This window comes from Pteronotus mesoamericanus, unplaced genomic scaffold (genome assembly GCF_021234165.1).
Source record: "Pteronotus mesoamericanus isolate MK-2021 breed Mesoamerican mustached bat unplaced genomic scaffold, CSHL_Meso_final scaffold_54, whole genome shotgun sequence".
NCBI classification, from domain to species: Eukaryota; Metazoa; Chordata; class Mammalia; order Chiroptera; family Mormoopidae; genus Pteronotus; species Pteronotus mesoamericanus.
The window spans coordinates 37,283,893-37,297,248 of NW_026555321.1; the positions used below are offsets into that span (position 1 = coordinate 37,283,893).

General features: G+C 41.7%; 1 protein-coding gene across 1 annotated transcript in view; it reads right to left on the bottom strand.

Annotated features, from left to right (window-relative positions):
- SFMBT1 (Scm like with four mbt domains 1) overlaps nucleotides 1-12,794 on the bottom strand; it is a 123,374-nt gene extending 110,580 nt beyond the window's left edge. The window contains exon 1 of the mRNA XM_054595844.1: nucleotides 12,569-12,794. The gene's annotated coding sequence lies outside the window, so the exon portion shown is untranslated. The remainder of the gene's footprint in view (nucleotides 1-12,568) is intronic.
- Between the last annotated feature and the right edge of the window lie 562 nt (nucleotides 12,795-13,356).

The following is a 13,356-nucleotide window of genomic DNA, read 5'->3' on the forward strand; positions in this document are numbered from 1 at the left end:
TATATCTTCAGTACCAGGGATGCCATGCTGATTAAAAGACACAATTCAGTTCCTGTCTTCATGGAGTTTACAACAGTAAACACAAGAAATAATACACTCATGCACCATCTAATTTTCCCACAAGGAACAATAAGGAAAAACATCCTTGGAATATATTTTAATATTTTCTACAGCATGGCTTAAAAGCATTGTATAATAAATTAAAATTTGAAAATTAGAATATTAAAATGAACTAAAAGTAAGATAATCTCATACAGTGATAAGTGCCATGAAGAAAACCAAACAGTAATGAGAAAGGAGTGGCTCAGGAATAGAGGTGAGAATATGTCATCATTGAGCTGAACCCTCTGTCATGAAAGGGAATAGGGATTACAAACAGTGTACTTGAAGGGACAGAAAAAACATATGGCTGGACTGCAGAAGAGCAGGCAGAAAAGTGAGGTGGGCAGGGAACAAATCACAAAGAGCATTACAGGCCACATAAGAAGTTTGCATTTTATAATTACTATGGAAAGCTATTCGCAGGCTTTAAGCCAGGGAGTAGCAAGATGGGATCTGATTAAACTTGATAGTTTCTCGCTTACAACACATTTTTAAGTGGAAATAATGTTATAAATAGTGGTGCTGCAGTACTGCTTCTGTGCGTTCATTTATCTACAGTCTGTTCTCTAAGAAGTTATGTATGAAGTACTGAGGAGGAATAAAACAGGGTTTCTGACCTTGAGCTCACAGGCTGGTAGAGACGAGAAACGCTGAACAAATTATTACAGCTGTAATATTTATAAGAGTAGAATATGTAGAATAATGTGAGCACCCAGGGCAAAGGGTAGTTAATCCAACCTGGGGGAGCCCAGGAGGGAAGACTTCACAGAAGACCTGACAGGCAGGGATTTCCTTAGTGCATTCCTCTAAGCATAACGCCCATACCACTGGTAGGAAACAAGAAAATTTAGGAGCTACCAAAGATTCTTTTAAAGTATTTATATAAGATTATTAAGATGGAATGGGGGAAAGAGAGGGTTAACATATAAAATTTCCAAATGCAACTTCACAAGTATTGATTAAATAAGGCTTATTAAGAACTTCAGTTATTTGGTCTTCCTACTACACTGAAAGACAAAAGCCTACATGTCACTTTAACAAACTGGTCTGTCTCACAGACAGGGCACAGACTGATGGGTGTCACAGGGGAGGGGTATTGCAGGGCTGGATAAAAAAGGGAAAGGGATTAAGAAAAAATAAATTTGTCCTTTCGTTGGGTTTTTTTTTATTTCTAAGAATCTCTATCTTCTTGAATTTCATAAAAAGAAGTAAAGGTAAGTTCTAAAATTAGCTGCGTATGCCTGGAATAAACCTTTCCAGAAGGAAAACAATCAAACAAACAAAAAAGTTGGTCTGTGACTCTATTCAGGTGTGTTACCCACTGTGAGCTGGGGTTAGAACCTCAAACATATCAAAACTTCAAAACGTATCAAACTATCAAAACTTCAAGCAAAGACTTTTTAAATAGTCCAAATACTCTCCACCAGAATCAAAATTATTAAAATTTTCCTTATTTGCTTTATCTTTCTATACGTGTGCATACATATATACAGCTGTGGGCAAAAGTAGGTTTACAGTGTAATACAAATACATAACTAATAATACAAGAATAAACTTTTGCTTACTCACAACTATAAACCTACTTTTGCCCACCCCTGTATATATTTTATGAGCCATTTGAAAGTGTTGAAGCCATCATGATATCTCACCTTAAAACTCTTCAAACTGCATCTCCCAAAAATAAGAGCATTCTCCTACATAATCACAATGCCATTATTGTGATATAGTCCTACTTGTTTATTTTTGCTTTTGTTGCTTTTGTTTTCTGGTGTCAGAGTCAAAAAATTCATTATCTAAGCTGACTAAATTTATTATTACTTGTATTTCATTATTTTTTCCTTTTTATTGAATTCATTGGGTTGACAGTGGTTAAGAAAATTATACAGGTTTCAGGTGCACAATTCTACAACACAACATTTCTTCACCATATTACGTGTCCACTGGCCTAAGCCTGGTCTCCATCCATCACCATTTATCTTCCCCATACTCTCCTCCACCTCCCTTCACACCCCCAAACCTCAGCTATCACCATACTGTTGTCCATGTCCTGAGTTTTTTTTCTCTTTTTTGAGCAAAAGTTCAATCCCTCCACCCTCCTCACCGAGCCACTCTGCCACAGCTGTCAGCCTGCTCTCTATCAGTCTGCCACTCTTTTGTTTGTTAGTTCATTTTGTTCATTAGATTCCACACATGACTGAAATCATAGGGCACTTGTCTTTTGGTGACTGGTTTCACTTCACTAAGCATAGCACTGTCCAGGTCCATCCATGCTCTTGCAAAGGGAGAGAGCTTGTTCTTTTTTATGGCTGAGTAGTATTCCATTGTATAATCACTATTTTTATTTTTAAAATACTTTATAAAATTTAGGTTAAAAAGTCAGATTTTTAAAAGATTAACATAACTGGGAAAAAAACAACAAACAGTAACCAGAGCAGAGAAGGAAGGGGGGTAATGGGGAAAAGGGGAAGGGATAAGTCAATGAACATGTATGAAGGACCCATTGACAAAACCAAAGTGGGGAAGGATTGAGGGTGGGAGGTGGGGTTGGGTGGGTCAGGGGAATGTGGTGGCGGGAAAATGGAGATAAATGTGTTTGAACAAAAAAAAAATAAATTTAAAAAAATAAAAGATTAAAATAATTGTAATCAAATATGGAAAAAAGCATGAAAGGGGTGCATGCGAGATTGACATCTCTGGGAGTGCTGTGTTAGCGGGAGGACATTCGAGGCATAGGGACACCCACAGGAAAGGACCTACAGAAGACTGTGGTCTCGACATGGCTGGCGTGACAGCACATGTAGGAGGGAGGTAAGCTGTGCAGTCACTGGGGAGAAGCTCTTCAAGCATTCTCTGTGTCCTCCTGAGAAGTTTGGACTTTACCCTGGTGGTTGTGGGATTTTTTTAATGTAATAAAATCAAGTTTGTTTAGAAAAATCTATCTGGTCCCAGCGTGTTGGGTAGACTGAAGAGGAAAGATGGAGAACAATGGAAGGCAACCAAACAAGGTTTCTTTTTTTTCTTTTTTCACAGCTATATATATAGATTTCGTTTTAGTTATATCAGGTGTTGAATTCACCTGCTATACTGGTAAATGAACAAAATAAATGTTCATGTTGTGGAAATGCAGCATTAAAGAAAAAGTCAACAAAGAGACACATCAATTTTGAAAGGAACACCTCAGCACTTTTGAAACATTTAATAGAACTGGCTCTTTTTAATATCTAGTTTCACTTTCCAAAGTGGCTTTCCTTTTCCTTGGCAAGATTCATCACTGGCACTGATTTTATGTTTATCAGTCACACTAAAAATAAAAATTTCCAAAGAAAACCAATGGAAAAGAGGTGGGGTGCAGAACAGACACCAGTTTTCAAACATGCAGAATGCCCGCAGGGCATTGCAGACAGCAACTCCAGGGAGCCCCATTTACAGAATTCAAGAGAAAGGCTCTAGTCCAAGGTGGCTACCTGGCAGAACAGGTCCTTCACTCGCCTTCCACCAGAACTCTAGTTTTATTTACTTTGGGCTTCCTAGAAAGACTTCATTTGAACAAAGGGTTGCATAGCTTTAAAAGATATTTGAAAGTCAAGGAGTCAGAACTGCACAGAGTCCGAGTTCCACAGGGAAGTTGCCAGGGGACAAAACAAACACAATCACTGAGGAGGAATGTAAAGAAAGAGACCCAGGGAGACAGGCCTCCTACAGGAATAGCAACTTTAGGGTAGAATGAGGGATTTTGTTTGGGCCAGTGGAGCATCCAGACAGCAGAGAACATATGCATATGAAGCTCAGCAGAAAGGTGTAGGACAGCAGTAGAGCCAGGTGAAGTCTAAATGTGGATAAATTCACCAAGAGATGTAAAGAGAGAAACAAGGGAGGGTTTGAAAAGGTCACCAAAAGCAAAAAGAAAGGGTCTGCCCCAAGAATGACCATGTGGAGCAATTGAGGACCAATTCAGGAAGAGACCCTAAAGTTGGGTAATCTGTATCCAGGAGCAGAAAGGGCATAGGCTGGACTGGTTAGGGGTGGTATTCTACAGAGCAGAGGCCTCAGAAAGGCAAGGGGGCCAGAGCAAAGGGAACTGGCCAGGAAACAAATAGAAGATTAGGCAATGGGTCTAGGGCCAAAGGCATTGAAACTCTGAGAGAAAAAAGAGGTCACAAGGAAGTCAAAGGTGAGACAGGGCTCTGACTGGTGTGGTTCAGTGGGTTGAGTGCCGGCCTGCAAACCAAGGGTTTGCGGGTTCAATTCCCAGTCAGGGCACATGCCTGGGTTGCAGGCCAGGTCCCCAGTAGGGGGCATGAGAAAGGCAACCACACATCAATGTTTCTCTCCCTCTCTTCCTCCTTCCCTTCCCCTCTCTCTAAAAATAAATAAAATCTTTAAAAAAAAAAAACTTATCAAAAAAATAAAGAAAAAAAAATGAGACATGAAGAGTAGGGAAGCCCCTCCAGGAAGCTGTGGAAAAATATAGCACCAAAACCTAAGATTCACTGGTAGAGCTGTTCTGGAAAGAGCTCCTTTCAGTTAAAGTTAAAAAAAGGGGAGGCCAGAAGAGTCCACCCAACCCTGTTTCCCTTCTCACAGCCACTACAGGTGTCTGGCAACACAGTCATTTAAAGCTTCCCTCAGTTCACCCAGAAGCCACTATGCACACTTAAGGAAAACAAGGTGCAGGTAAGACTACTGGTAGATGTAACTTTATTTCCCAAATTGTATACAGTCTTACTTGTATTAACAATGAAAACTATGTATATTTTAAATGCTAATGTAACTCATGACTGAGGTCTGAAAAACCAAAAAGAAAAACAAAACAAAAATAATAAATAATAATTACATTAAGAGGTCAAGAGGTTCAGGTATCATAAATGGCCATAACAACAAAATACCCAAAGTTTTTCAAATTTCTAGCTTTAGCTTCTAGCCCACCTACTTCTGCCCATTTTGCTCAATAATAAAAACTAACCAAAAGGAAAGCATATTACTGGAAAGAACACCTACCTATTTTTTTAAAAAGGAAAGGATGTCTCTTTTAACAACTTACTTAGAAACTCCATTTCATATTTTACAGGTTAACAAACTGTCTCTGGTACACAAACTAGATTTTTCAAAATATTTAACTACCAATTCAGGCATATGACAGTATACAATAAGGATAGAATGGTGTAAAAAAGGTGCACACTAATACCCTGGGGACAGTATCTTGCCTAACATATTTTCAGAAAAACTTACTAACTCTAGGAAACAACTACCCACTCAGACTTTCTTAAGAACCAAGTAGTAATTTAAGGTGCGCGCACACACACACACACAAAATCAGGCTTCGTGACACTGTCACTTCCTTAAGGGTTTCAAGATGGTCAAAATTACCCTTGTCAAGAAGGAAGTGGGAGGGGGTGATCAAGAGGTGCTCTAAGGTGTCTGCCTCCCCGCCCCCTCACCAACATACAGATTCAACAAACCCATTCTATGTTTACCATGCTAATACAGGTATTAGAAATGAAAGAAAACAAAAATAAAGGAAAAAAACTTCCACCTCTTCAGCCATTCTCAAAGTGATGAACTGCTCTACTCGTTATCCTTAATTTTGTCAATCTGCTTTCTCTCCACCTATGACTAGATATCTGTATTTCACAAATACAGAGTTAAAGTAATATAATAAATCTAAAACATAAAGCATTAATTATACATTTATCATTATTTTGTAGGTTATTGAGCCTCTTCAAATACTCACTAGTTTTCCATTAATACAGAAATGACAGTGAAATAAGGCAAAACTTCTACTAACTGGAACAGCTGGGGAATTTGTCACTGAATAATCATATCTCTCAGATAGCTGAAGGCTTATTTACAACTTTGAACACACAAACTTTTTTGGTTAACTGTTCTGGATAGAATGCTTTGACTCAGGCCAACACTGTGACCATCAGTGATTACACAATAAGATGGATGGTACGCTAAGACCCACAAGGCTCTCTATCCCTATCCAGATGAGGTCTTAGACTGTTGCAACCTTTGCTGTTATACTTTCCCTGTCTTCCACACTGTTGTCATCTTTTGCTTTCCTCTCTTTTGTCCCAATGACTGTGTCAGAACCACATCTGAGGAAAGGGTAACCTGGTCCTCACAGCTCGACTTGACACCTATCGAGCTCTTCCAAGGGAGGTGAACTCCTAGTGTGCAGGGTTCTGTGACCCTTATTTTACCAGCTATGGAATTTTTTTTTTTTAATGCATTTCCTCCGAAAGAAATTCTGGCACACAAGCTACAATATGGATGACCAGTGAAGATGTTATGCTAAATGAAATAAGCCACTCACAAAAGGACAAATACTGTATTTGCACTGGGCCAGAGGTAGCCAGAGCAGTCAACTTCATAGTCAGAAAGTAGAACAGTAGTTGCCAGGGGCTCAGGGGAGAGGGGAACGGGGAGTTGTTGGCTTGGCCAAAAGCTTGTATGGTTTTTTCTGTAAAATAAAAGATACATTTTTCATTTTCACCAATAACTTTATTGATTTGGATTATTTTGAGAACGTTGGCTATCTCCAGCTATAGGCTTCCTGTGGGTAGAGGCCAGGGGTGCTGCTAAACATCTTCCATTGCATAACACAGCCCCACAGCAAAGAACTGTTTGGCCAAAATGTCAATAGTACCAAGAAATTTCACAAACCACTTTTGACGCATTCCATCAGTCACAGCACCTTCTGCATACACTGTACAATCTTTTTTTTTCTGCATTTCACTTGCGTTTTTACCTTTCTTGAAATAATAAAGCATAATACACTGAAAATGTTGCCTATTTTCTTCAATATTAAAGTGACTGCACAAAAATTCACCAATTTTGATAAATGTTTTTAAATGCATGATGATATGACAGCTGTCATAATACAAGCTAACAAAATTGTCTTGAATGAAGTTAAAGACAACTAAGGACTGCTAGACCCATCGTACAGGAAAAACTAAATGAACTTTTTTGGCCAGCCCAATATTATCAATAAGTATAATTTTCAGTTTGGGAAGATAAAAAAAGTTCTACAAATAAATAGTGGTGAGAATTGCAAAACTTTGTGAATGTGCTAATGCCACTGAACTGTACACTTTGTAATGGTAAATTTTATGTTTTGTATATTTTACCACAATTTAAGAACTTAAAAATTTTTTAAATAATGAAAATTTACTTCCCTGTTGTTTACTCTTCTAGACAGATGATACGTTAAGTACATCTATGTTATCATCACCTCATCACTCCAAGGTTATTTTATAATGACATGAGTAACAGTGAGCCAAAATGGTTTCTTATCATTATGATTCCAAATTACCATATACTATTTTTAACAAGGAAAACTTATTTTTTATAGAAACTGATTCATAAGAAAGAACACTAACAAAAGTTCAGAGACAAGAAAGGACGGTAATCTGGGTAAAAAATTAATGTAAAAAGAAATGAAAAATCAGTGGCCTTTCCATTCAGCATCTATTAAGCAGCTGCTTACATACACTTTTTTTTTTTTTAATTATTCGGGCCCTGGCTGGTGTGACTTGGTGGATTGAGCATCAGCCAGCGAACCGACAAGTCTCTGGTTCAATTTTCAGTCAGGGCACATGCCTGGGCTGTAGACCAGGTCCCCAGCTGGGGGCTTGCAAGGAGCAACCTGTCAATGTTTCTCTCATAAATAAATAAAATAAAATATTTTTTAAAAAACTGTTCAGAGTTAAAATAACTTAAGAGTTCAAATCAAAGTACTTGTTAATAAACACTTTATTTTTTTATTTCTTTTTATTCAAGTATAGTTGGTATACAATCTTATATTGGTTATGTAGTTTCAGGTACACACTATAGTGAATCAACATTTTTATACCTTACAATGTGATCACCCCACTAATTTTATTTATCATCCGTTGCCCCATAAACTTATCACAATATCGTTGGCTACTGATTGACACTTTCAGTTTAACGGGAAAAACTTTTGAGGTATTTTACTAACTGCTAAACTTCTCAGCCCACCTCATGTTGTCTTCCAAATATGACTGTCCTGCAAGTGACAACAAACTACCTTCCATCTCTCATCTAAGACTTTCTCCAAATATCCAGAACCAACTTTCCCAGACCAAGCAGGTATTCTCAAGTGCCGTATCTGCCCCCAATTGGTCTAGTAACCAACCTTTCTCTAAATTAAGCAAAAACTTCAAAAGGAACCTACATGCAGCGCTGTACACCACGTCAGAAATGCCACCTTACAGTCTCTGCCTGCACAGCCAAGTGCTTGGCTCTGAAGTTAATTATCAAACCACAAAGTTCAAGGGGGACTTAATATCTTTTAGCACAACATACAGACCACATTTCTTGTTTTTAAATTATGTCCTTTAGTGATCATCTAGAGATAAAGAAAGCTGAGTAAGGTTATAAATACATTCTTGAATAAAAGAAACTAAGAAATAATTATATACAAATCTTCAGATGCCTCTGAGTTATAGGCAAAGGTTTACAAACTTGTTAAAACCTTCTGCAGTGAAATCATAACTCTTCTATTAATAATTTGTCTTTGTTCTTATCCTCTCTCCCACTTTTGCAAAGTTTAAAAATGAACTTACAACAACCTGACCGCATCCTTTCTATTTTAAATCATTTTCCAATGAGGCTAGTACCACTTGAAGAAAGCATACAGTCATATCAAAATCCCACTCCCCGAAGTCCAATGGTTCAAAATCTCCCAGGTAACCAAAATCCCTAGAGATTTTCATCCAATTTAACAATTATGTATAAAGAGAAATATTTTTTTAATTACAAAACATCACAGTTAGATAACCAATGCTATTTACTAACAGAAAAAATGTCCTGCCATAACAAAGAGGTACCATTTACTGATTACATGTTCTTTTATTCTCACGTATTCTGAAATATTGGCTAACTGCCAAATAATTCCAGAAGGTAAAGTTTTGGGAAATTATAAGGTAGGAAAAGTTTAATATAAAAATATTTAGCATTCAAATTACCTGCCTACATAATGGTCTTCTGCAGTATCTGCTTCTGCACCATCATTCTATAGCTAAGCCTAATCTAGCTACCACTGTGAAAGCAAAAGTAGCTTACAGAAGCAAGAAGACTATGGATAGGCAAAGTGTTTTTAGAGAAAAAATTCAGAGTCTAGAAGGAAACAAATATCAAAAAAGAAAATTCTCTTTTTTAAGAAAGAATTTTAAATACTGTTTTTCAATTAGAGTTACATTCAATATTATTCTGTATTATTTCCAGATGTACAGTATAGTGGTTAGATAATCACGTACTTTACAATGTGTTCCCCCCATATTTCCAGTACCCACCTGGCACCACACATAATTACTACAATATTATTGATTATCTTCCCTATGAGAAAGTTCTCTATTATATGTATTTCCTGTTTCTCATTGTACATCTTTTTAGTTGCATTCTTTAAATTTTAATAAGTTTTAAATTAAGTATCTAATAATGCAAAAGCTAAGAAATCTAAAAAGATTCTTCAAAAAAAAGTGAGAACCAATAACTCAATAATCAGTTACTCTCTTGGCTAATGATGCTATAAATCTTGGGGCAGAGTGACCAAATCCAGCTTAGCTGTTAGCCAGTTGGCTAGCTAACTTAGTCACAAGAAAACAGACTTATTCCACAAAAGCAAATCTTTGAACTTTGTGGACTATGCCCCATTCAACCCCACCACAGGCCTCACACTGCTCCCAACTTTCTATTACACAGGTGTCCTAATGGTAAAAAACACACTTAAAACTTCAAACTCCTACACTTCAGAAACAGAAATAAGAAAAGGTACAGAAATATATTAAATGGCTTTTGGGAAGGTTAAACAAATTGTTGAAGTACTTGCTCTAGTGGAGAGTGTAAAAAAACGCAACTTCCTAGAGGTCTAATACAAAAAGGTATCTTTATCATATTGAAATTAAAAACAAATCCAAAAAAACACCTGACATAATTTTTAGTTACCTTTTGTTTTTGTTTTCATTGCTAGAGTTTTAACAATTTGATAGACCAAATACCCTGCATATATAAATCAAGTTAATTGCTGTCATTTAAAATGTTGTTAAAAGCTTTATACCCACATTCTATAATTTATGGAACTTTAAAAATAATCAATTTTCATTCGATTTTCTCAGCAAATTCCTGACTTTAAGGAGCTGATTCATCTACTGACACCTTAAACTGACTTTCTGGAAAAATTTATGATTCAAATTTACTGTCTGCAAGTATACCTACATTTCAAAAATGGGAATTCATTAATACTGGGCCTGTAATCCCAAGGACTCCCAAGAACCACAGATCCAAACCTGCCAAGTACAGCCTGATAAAAAGTGACCTTCTGCCTAAGAAGTCTCCAAGAGCAGAATTTTTAGTTATTCTAGATAGTAAAAACCCAAGAACTGTTATAAAAGCATTTAGGTTCATGGCAAAACGACCATAACTCCAGGTTTACACCTGTATTTTCCTTCAGCTTAATTATTACTATTGCCCACTTTCACCCTCAAAGGGTTCTGTTTTGAAGCAAAACTCATCAGTGGTGGTCACCTTGGGGAGGCAGGAAGGGTTTACTGAATGGGAGGAAATATAAAGGGAGCCCTTTGGGAGGCTGAAAATGTTTTATACCTTGACCTGAGTGTTGTTATCAGGCACACGCATATGTGGAAAGTCAGTGCACTGTACTCTTAAGGATCTTACTGTAAGTTAGACCTCAATTCAAAAAAGTAAATAATGTTAAAAACACACTGAAATACATTTTAAAATGTCTTTGTCCAGGTAATAAGTAACATAAAATCATCCTAGATATAGCTATCAAGATGTATTTTCCAAATGTATTTTAATAAAGATGCACAGTGAGCACTTTTATGTAGAACATTTTAAAATACTAATTTTTTCCACCAAGCTTTACAATTAAAAACACACAAAAATATCTATTGACTCTCTCATTTTGCATATAAGGAAAACAATATCTATAAAGGGTAAGACACGACCCAAGATAAGGCAGCTATAGTCAATGACAACGGCAGTAACAGAACCCTTTCCTGATCTTGAGCCACTCCCGTTTCCACCTGGCCGTTACTTTTCTGACACTGTAAACAAATCTGAACTATGAATCCACCTGTGGCCTAGAGGACTGAACACATCCCTCAAAACACCGCCAACAGGCCCCAAAGTACACACACAGACACGCACTCATCTTCTGTCTCTCAAGACAGTTGGCAAGTGGACAATCATTTTCAGACATTTTTCTACCAATGCAATAAAGTATGACACCATAAAAAGCAGTTCAAGAAGGCAATGCAGGGATTGACAAAATCCATCTCATTTCCTTTCAAATCTCTTTGATGGTTACTTGGTTCTCAAACTACATCACTGCTAAATAGGGCACAAGAAACCTGGTTTGGGGCCGTTCATCAGCACTGCCTTGAGTGCCCCCCGCCCTGGGGAATAACCCCCACTAAATAAAAACCATCTCTGATAGTAGCGTCCTACTCCACTCCTAGCACCTTACGAGACCTGTAAGTGACCTGTGCCTCACGGTTTAGTTTTACACCCCAGTGAAGAGCTGACATCTTGTGAAAAACTTAACATAACGTACATCCTTTCCGCGGGAATTTATTTATGTTCTCAGAAGGCGTTTCTGCTCCCTACAGAGCAGGCCTTGCTTCTCGGGACACTCTGCTCGCCTCTCCACTGCCTCCTTTTCAGTCTCCAAAACGTGACTTCAAGAACAGAAATCGAAATGGTCCCGGGCTCCAGAGTGGCAGACTGGGGCCCAGGGTCCGGCGAGCCCACTGTCCGCTCGAGGGCGGCCCCGGGAGGGCCCGGCTCACTCCACCACGCCGGCCCGAAGCAACCGGTAGCGGCGGCCTCCAGACGCTCCGCCACCGCGCAGCGGCCACCTCGGCCCTCAGAAGTTCGGACCGGCGCGCCCCCGGCCTCTGCTGCGGGTTCGCGCCCCGGCCCCAGAGCGAGCCCGGGGGGCGGGTCCGCGGGGGCTCGAAGGGCGGGAGCGCGGGACGAGCGGGGAGGGGCGTGCGGCGGGCCCAGCGCGCCGGGAACTTGGGCGCTCGCCGGTGCCGCCGCCCGGCCACTTTCCTTTCACACCCAGGGGTTGCCGCGCGTCCAAGGTGTCCGCCCGCAGCTGCGGGCCACAGCCGCAGCTCCCCGCTGCAGCGAGGAGCCCAGGCGCGCTCCTGTAGCCCGGGTGGCCGGCGCGCGGGGCCGCGGGGGCGCGCGAGGCCGCGCGCGGGCGCCGCGCTCCCCCCGACCGCCCCCGCCCCCAATGTGCCGCTGCCGCCCGTTGGCGCCTCAGCCCGCGCGCCCTTTGGCTCCCGGCGGTTTCGTTGGCAAAGTTGCGCCGCCGCGTCGAGGGGGGTTGCTGCGCAGTCCTCCGCCCCAGCGCCGCCGCCGCCCCTTCAGGCCGCCGCGCGGGAAGGCCCAGCCGGCAGCCCCGCTTTTTTACCTGCCGGGAGTTTTCGCGCGCGCGCTCCTCAATCGCTCCCTTTTCCCCTCTCGCGCTCGTTTTCTTTCTTTCTTTCCTTCTTCTCGTTCCCCAGCAAGGGCGCTTTTTCCGCTCACGCCGCCCGCGCTCGCCCGCTCGCGCCCTCCTTCCTGCTGGGCTCGGCGGAGCGGGGCGGCCGGCAGCTCTCCCCGCCCCCCTCCACCCGCGCTCCGGCGGAGGCGGCGGCAGCGGCGCTCCGCGCTCCGACTCATTCCAATATGGCACGGGTGCAGGGCGCATGCGCCCGCGCCCCCCCCCATCCGCGCTCCTCCCGGCAGCCCGCGCCCCTCGCGCCGCGCGCGCGTGGTGCCCCCCAACCCGGCCTCTTCGAAGATGCCCGTTAGTCATTTCGCCCAGCACCGGCCGCGTGGGATGCGGAGCCCTCCGTGGACTGAGGTGCTGGGGGTCCAGCCCCACCAGCCAACCCCGCCCCTCGTGCCACCAGCCCACAACTTGACGCGGACACCCCCAAGGCTGTGGCTCAGGGCACGCGGCAACGCCTCCGGCCCCCGACAGCGCTGCGGCCCCGCGCGGACGGGTCCTGACGAAGAGATGCTACCCCAGAGATCCAGCGCCCACCCTGTCGCTACTCAAACCCACGAGGGAAGGTCCCCTGCCTCTCACCTCGGGCTGTGGACCGAGCCTAGAAAACCTAGTGGCGTCCCCGGGTGGGTCCTGGTGTCTGGGCCGGGGCGAAGCTCTCCGCTGTCGTCTGCACGTGACCGCCTCCGGCAAGATAGCAGGAGTGG